The sequence below is a fragment of the Haemaphysalis longicornis genome, unplaced genomic scaffold, assembly GCF_048455015.1.
Source record: "Haemaphysalis longicornis isolate Haplotype H1 unplaced genomic scaffold, Haemaphysalis longicornis Haplotype H1 scaffold_17, whole genome shotgun sequence".
Lineage (NCBI taxonomy): Eukaryota > Metazoa > Arthropoda > Arachnida > Ixodida > Ixodidae > Haemaphysalis > Haemaphysalis longicornis.
Window position 1 is genome coordinate 1,357,691 of NW_027526276.1, and position 7,567 is coordinate 1,365,257.

The 7,567-nt window shown below is 48.5% G+C and overlaps 1 long non-coding RNA gene across 1 annotated transcript in view; it reads left to right on the forward strand.

Annotated features, from left to right (window-relative positions):
- The window catches only part of LOC144166340 (uncharacterized), a 28,895-nt gene extending 21,557 nt beyond the window's left edge, over positions 1-7,338 (forward strand). The window contains exon 3 of the long non-coding RNA XR_013321649.1: positions 6,641-7,338. This is a non-coding gene — a long non-coding RNA (uncharacterized LOC144166340). The remainder of the gene's footprint in view (positions 1-6,640) is intronic.
- The last annotated feature ends 229 nt before the right edge of the window (positions 7,339-7,567 follow it).

Here is a 7,567-nt window from a genome sequence, read left to right on the forward strand (position 1 = left end):
GCTTGTCCTTCGTCTTGATGAAATTATCTTCAACGTGTTAAACAGGGTTCGTCTCTGCCTGTGTGGTCCTTGGCCCATTTGTAACAAAAGTGGCGAGCCGGACAGGATCTCCTCTTGACATCTGCAGGAAGGAGCTGGGTGCTGTGAGACACGTCATTGAAGACTCTGTCATGGATGTAGAGAAGCTACCGGCGATCGGGACGCATCTGGGTCTCTCAGCACTTGAACGTCGCAAGTGGATCGACACCAGTGTTGTACACGTGCCTCTAAAACAGGAACGACAGCTCCTTGCTTCCCAATTTTGAACCTAGAACAATTTTTTCAGGGAGAACCGGACAAATTCCAGACATGTTTAACTCCGCCCCTGATATACTAAGTTCACATAAAAAAACAGAGAAATGCTTAAAGATATCAGCTAAACATATATAACTCCTCGTTCACTCTCGTTCAGTCAGGACTCAAGCTTCCCTAATTCGACTTTATATAACTCTCGCTGTGACTGTCCAAGAACAAAAAAAAAACACTTCGGTTTAATTACACAAAACCATTCCCAGAGGACCTAATAACTAACACACACTGGGCCGCTGATTGGCCAGGTCAACAAACTTCAAAGATTTGTACACAAACAATGACGTGATCCACACTCTCACTCTCACACCCAGGTATTCATCAAAGCGAAGGTATAAAACAGGTTGAAACCGCCCAACTAAAGCAACTCTGAACGCCGACCGTGAGACCTTCGGGCGGCCTCTCTCAGGTATTGTCCATACGGCACGCCACGAAATTATGCCCAAGAATGCCGAAATTCCTGTCCTTTGTCAACACGACGTGTGCAATACAAAAGGACCTGGTACTCCCGTCGACCCATTCCCACCAGATCAGCGATAGACCGCGCCGTGACTAACTGCGTGCGCACTCCGTAGCTTCGAGCAGTACAACACCCCGAGATACTGCGGCGCGCCCATGTCTCTATTGATAGTCGGTGTTCCTTCGAATGACCTCACAGCGAGCGCAACTTCCCGGACAACAATGCACCCGCCCTAACTCACACTAAGGCGGTAATTACCCGGAAAATATACACATACGTAGGTTTCACGAGGGCCCTGCAGGGCCGCTCGGACTCTACCCGGCGGGAAAGAATTCCATCGACTAGACGCGCATTCTGGCCTCCCCAGACAAACGATGCAAGGTTCAAAGCATTCTGGCGGCTGCGCTATTCACCCGTCCAACGCCGCCGCGTAAGCTGAACCGGCATGAAAGCAAGCACAAGCTGCGGTCCGCTGCGTGGTTATTCTTCTGCCCTTGACCTCCGAGAAACCACTTTCCGCTGTAGGGCAGCTCACAGTTCGCGACTTGTGGATTTTTCTGCTCGAGCCTTGGCATCAAAAGCAGCCAAGTCCTAGCGATGTAACGTTTGCAGAAGGAACGCCGTTCCTGCCGTTTCTTCGTAAACCTAACGAGTTACCGCTACGGTTCCACCGATCCTTATTGAAACGGTGGCGTTCCTCCGTTCCTCCCAAAAGGAACTAGTTCCAGGAACGCCGTTCCTTGCAACACCATTACGCACAACACTGATCGACAGTCAGCGGGCGATGCATCATGCAGAAGGCAGCTGAGAGACAAGCACTCGGACAAACTGGAGAACGGGAAAACGAAGCACGGCGAGAAGTTGCTGAGATAGCGAAGGAAGCTGCCGAGAGAGAAGTGCGAATCCTGGAGTTGAAGATTCGTCTTCAAGAAGGGTTACAAAATTGATTGATTGATTGATTGATTGATTTGATTGATTGATTTGATTGATTGATTGATTGATTGATTGATTGATTGATTGATTGATTGATTGATTGATTGATTGATTGATTGATTGATTGATTGATTGAAGGGTTCAACGCGCCGACGCAACGCATGCGATGAGGCGCGCCGTATATACAATGGAGGGCTCCGGATTAATTTTGACCCCCGGGATCTTTAACCGGCGCCTAAATCTCGTACACACGGCCAAGGGTTGCAAAACCCCACAACCGTTACTGCCGGGAACAGTGAATCGACAAAAGCTCCTACCCCTGTTTGGTGAAAAACGCGACGACCTACATGCATCCTTGCAGCGCTTCGAGCACGTGGCGACTGGACAGGGTTTGGCGGTAGGACCAATGGACCGTCAGCCTCAGTATGTGCTTGTCCGTGGAAGCGCTGACCGTGATTGGCCACATGACTGCACAGGAGCGGCTTGACTCCAGCAAAGTCAAGAAAGGGTTAATCCAGCGGCTCAGATTTACGGCAACGGGGCACCAGGAAAACTTTCGTCTCTGCCTGCGTGGTCCTTGGCCCACTTATAACAATGCTGTTCGTGGGAAATAGAATAATACGGTTTGTGCACGCTGATCAGTTCCGGCGTTCTTGGCTCGAACCCCCTGAGGGGTGCGAGGACAATTTGGCCATGCGGCGGCCCCATGCTTTTGATTTTGAGTGTGCGTCAGGTGCAAGAAGACAGAGTGGTCAATTGATACCGCGGTGCGCTACTGCGCTTTCCCGTAGCAGGCAACCATCTATTATGTTAAGAAGCACGAGGAGCAGGCGCCCTCCGAATCGTTCACCATACTACGCCTTTTAACGTATTTTGGTAGGGAGTGTTGTATTGCCGCAGGCGTATATTGGGTTACGTCGCAATGCGCACGTGCACGTGATGTTTGATACGACGGCCTGGCCATAAACGCCATGTGGGATCACTTGACGGCAGCGTTGTGTCGGTGCTAGCTCCGTGGGGCGCTAGTAGAGACTTTGCAGCCGCTGTGGTGAAATGTTCTATTTTCCAAGGCAGCATGGCTGCGCCTCGGGAAATAATTGCTAGGAAGAGTACCACGGTGTCTCAAATATAACACTGTGGAAGTACTTGCTGCACGTATCCATCAGAGGCAATACTCTTTTGGGCTACGTGATCGCAACAATTTGTGTCTGTCCGCCTGTCATTTGATTCAACTGTCCATGCGAAAAACTGTTTAAGGAATGTTCAATGCAAAGTATATGTAGGAATGACATTCCCACAGTAGAAAAACGGATGGCATTCACCATACAGGCCAATGTTGTTCAGCACAAAGAAAACATTACGCACATTTCCGGCAAAACATATGTAAGCATGCCCCTCTCAGGGAACAGTGCTCCTTCCTCAGAATGAATGTTAGATTGGCAGAAAGAATAGAGGAAACGCGTAACGGTCTAAATAAAACGGGAATAAAATGTAATTCGGGCGTTTTCCGCGCCTAAGCTACACCTGCACTATGAAGGGTGCAATAAGGCAGGGCTCCGGATTAACTTTGGCCACCTTGAGATCCTTAACCTGCGCCGAAATGTGGACACACGGGTGTTTTCATCTTCTGAGAAAATGAGAAAATGGCATTCTCAGAAAAGCACAAAAACGAGAAAATGGCGTTCTGAAAAAAGCACAAAGAAACACAAAATTGACCTTGCGTTCACCAGAGAAAGCCTTAACAAGCTTGCGACTTTGGTGGCTGGATGCGAGATAAAAGCAAACCCTAAACAACAAAACTCTAGTCTGGCTCAAGCTGCTCCAATCCCACAAGAAACAAAAGGTCGGAGCAGTTGGCGCGTGAACAGTGAGAACGAGGATAAGTTTAATTCATTTGAAGAAATCTTCATGCTATCCATCAATGGAGGAATGGGAGCAGAGAGAACTAGTATGAGGGTTAAGAGAGTGATAGAACAAAAGGTGTTGGACTGCAGCACCTTGGTATGGGTGCTTGAAGGTTAAGTCTTCTGGAGGATTTTTGCTGCGAAGCTGTCAATTTTTTCGTTCAAAATGTATGTTTTGCGAAATAGGTCGGCCTCTCAAAATACGAAGGTATTGAAATTGGTTCGAAGTGCACAAAACAAGTTGTTAGCGAGACAGTTGAATAACTAACGAGCAGCTTTTGTGATGTGACATTTTAAGGCGAGCTTATTATTCCACGTACAAACACAGAAAACTCTTGTTATCGTCCCTGTAACCTTCAAGCTCCGCCAATGTGTAGCAAACGCCTCGTGACGTTTCGTGGTGAAGGGGGTTAAGCCACGGACATTGGATGGGTTGCTTACGGGGCCAATTTGTGGTGCCGATGGCGGCCACAGTGAAAATATGCAATACCTCGTTTGTTCCAAGGGGAGGGGAGAGAAAGGGGTAATGGAAAGAGTGTACGTGCTCCCCCAAAGTCCAAGCCAGCGCTTTGTGCGCTTCCACAGTGAAAATGACTAGTGGCTAGTTCGTATCGAGGGGAAGGGTGTAGAGAGAGTGATAGGGGGAAAAGGGAAAAGGTAAAGGCACGTGCGTTCCGAAAACGATACAAGCAGGCTCTGTGTGCATCAATGTTGGCGGTTGATTTGCGCATACAGCGGCAAATACATCAAGAGGGTGTGTTGTTGTCTGGCCGTGCCATTGTTTGCGTCCTCGCTGCGCGTTATCACGGGAAAACCTTGCTATCACTCTAGAAACTTCGTTTAACCGCGCTCAACCACGGCAAAATGTATGGCTAAGGATGCATGAATGTACTGTGTACGAGACGCAAAACCTTTTCTTAGGGATGACCGCCGTAAGCGCTCGAGTGAACCACAGCGTGCTCATACCTTTCGCCTCAATTCTGCATCGCCTCTACGTCGTCTAGTCAACGGTCGTGTGGTATGTATGGCCGCGTGGCCTCCACGTCATGTGGTCATCAAGCTTGGGTAATCAATCAATCTCCTTTCGACAGTATAATGGGTCCTAATTTTTAAAGTTAAGATCTCATGACATAATTTCATGTGCTGGAAAATGGCGAAATGTAATCCTTGCGGTATTAAGTTTTTACTTGACAGGTGATAAAGTAACTAGCAGCAGCGCAAACCACAAAATCTAACTACCCTGCTTTTTTGCTATCTTTGCGACGAAGTGCTTCCCACCCCTGAACGTAGAGCAGCTAAAATCACTGCAGTGCTTTTTGTATGTGGTACAGAGGTCTTCCACATATCTTTTCATACCCGGTTGTGCTGTAGTGAGTGATCGAGTAACCGAGCGAGCGAGTTCTTAGCAAATGGGCTGACCTAAAAATGCGAGGTGTGCCGAAACTTCTGTGCAGGGTAACACCTTACGAAAATATTCGCGGCAAATCAGGAAGAGTCACACGTGTGTGCGACCTTAAACATGTTCAGAAGAAGCCGCAAGATGTCTCGCTTATAGCGATCCAGTGTCCTGTTGGGAATAGTATGCCTTACAACTAAGAGAGCGGGGGCTCTCATTACTTTTGTATATAAACCAAAGCCCTCTACCGCATGTACTCGTCAGTGAATTAATTATGTCTGACGTCGCCAAGTACACCTCGCCTTTGATACGGGACGACGAGGCCACGTTTAGCTGATAAAAGCCACGCCTTAGTTCATGCTAAATTCCTCCGGGGGTGTGGAAAACCAGTGACCTCTCTGCCCTTTCAATTCCTTTCTATTACAAGGTTGGCACCGAGGCCTTTAGAGGGACCTAGATGTCTGGCAATTGTCAGCTTTATATTGCGCCATTTTTCTGGTATCAATTTTTAGGGTCTATTTAAAAAACGTGCAAAGCGAGCATCACAAAGGCCTTTGCGCTGGTCGTTAGTGATCTGTTGACAGAGCCACCCGTAGATACTTGAGCCATGCCTTCATACGCCCAGAGCAAGTGCCGAAGTACTAGCGACCTGGTCTCGGGTACTGGGGTATGATGCCGGGTAAATCTAGTACGCATTTGAAAATGTCAAAAGATCAAGGTGTTACCAGTTTTATGGTTTGTTCCGTGAATGTTCAAAAGGAAGGCTCACAGTGTTGAAGGATGCGTGTATGTTGGAGTGCATCCTTAAGTGTGGGCGTCGCGGAGTGATGCATCCCCGGTGCAAGACTCTCCCAGATGAACGACTTTCAGTAGCAACCTTTGCAACGTCATCAAGTGGAGGAGCGGAAACTGACTCGTTGCAGACCTTGATGTTTAACACTGCCCAGTGATACCTTAAGCGTTCCACAGCAAAGCTGTTCGCCTTACGTTGGTCGGAGAATTTCGTGCCATAAACAAAAAAAACCCAGGCTGGACGCAGAAGTTCTCGCCCCAGACGCCGAGCGCACGCGTCAGGCTAATCAGGCGTGCAGCATAGATCTCAGTATTCGTGTAAAGAAAAACCATAAAACATGCATTGAAACCGCATTATGGATGATAAGGCGCTGATGAATAAAGGAGCCACCCCGCCCCCATGTTTCTTGTAAAGAGTAACTTTGCAGCTACTTTCGAAAGGTCAGGAGGTTGACCTCCTTCGAGGGCTAACTCATGCGTCAGGCTAGACAGAGACCCAGCAGTTCTCGTTCAAAACGCCGAGCGCAGGCGTCAGGACCCAGAATGTGCCGCTAGAGAAGCCGATTGCAAGCGACAAGCCCGCCGTAAAAACGAGCAACCTTTCGTACCTTCCCCCTTCAGCATGCGTAGTGCTTTACAGCAGCTGCGCTGGGCACCCAATTCCCCAGGGCGAGATGGCGTCCATTTGTTTCCTTGAACGGCTTCCAGGCTCTCCTTGCATGATTAAGGGAGATTGCCTTTAAAGCTGGTCGAGCGCTTTGTATGTTACTCTTATGTTGATATCTAACGCATTCTTTTCCTGTTTAGGCAGTTCCTGCGACTTCAGTAATATGGACCTGGATCGGGCTCTGATGCGCGTCCTCACCAGGCTTCCCACATACGTCGAGCACGGCTTTGAAGGATACAGGACGGTACTACCTGGCTTTGAAGTCGGCAGACTCAATACTAGCGGCTGGAATCTTCTACGACAGTACGGCCCGGCGATTCCTTACTGCCTCAATGGGAGCCACATGTTACAAGTGGACCTCGTCAACAAGGACAACATCGTTCTTTCGGAGCCATGGAGGACATGTTCAGGAAAAGAAGGAAGCTTTAATCTCCGAGCGGAGTTATCTCGCTTCACCGTTCAGTTTCACGTCGTAACCACAGATGTGGGCCCGGAAGTTAAGCTGTCGTATGTTGGAGCTACGCTTCCCGTGTCCACCACGAACATCTACTTGACAGTTGAAGGCGCTGGCAATGGCATCAAATCAGCGGCGTTAGTACTTAGCAAGGTGCTGGAGGGCATCGGCCAAAAAATGTGGAACCGCCACTTCTTCATGCCATTTCGCACTGCCCTCATGAAAGCTTTGGAGTCAACCAGCGGGTAGACCGACAGGTTGCTCACACCATGATGAGCATAGTGAGCAAGGCGAGCGTAGTGCATGGGAAGTCGCTGTTGTAACTATAAAGATGAAAAGAATTGGGAAGAATGCTCTGCCGTTCAATGTTGAACACATTAAAGAACTGTGTGTGGTGAAAAACAAGGTATGTGTGGTTTCGTTGCATCACCGTAAACAGGAAAAGCCATGCCTTTCCTCTGCTTATCTTGCTGGTGCAGTGTGACTATTAATGCTGTGTTATATGAAAACTGCCAATGAATATTCTAAGGCAAATGCCCCAGATCACTGTGTTTCAAGAGACCGCATGGAGTCCAAATATCATTGCGAGGTACCCATAATTGCGCAGAAAGTC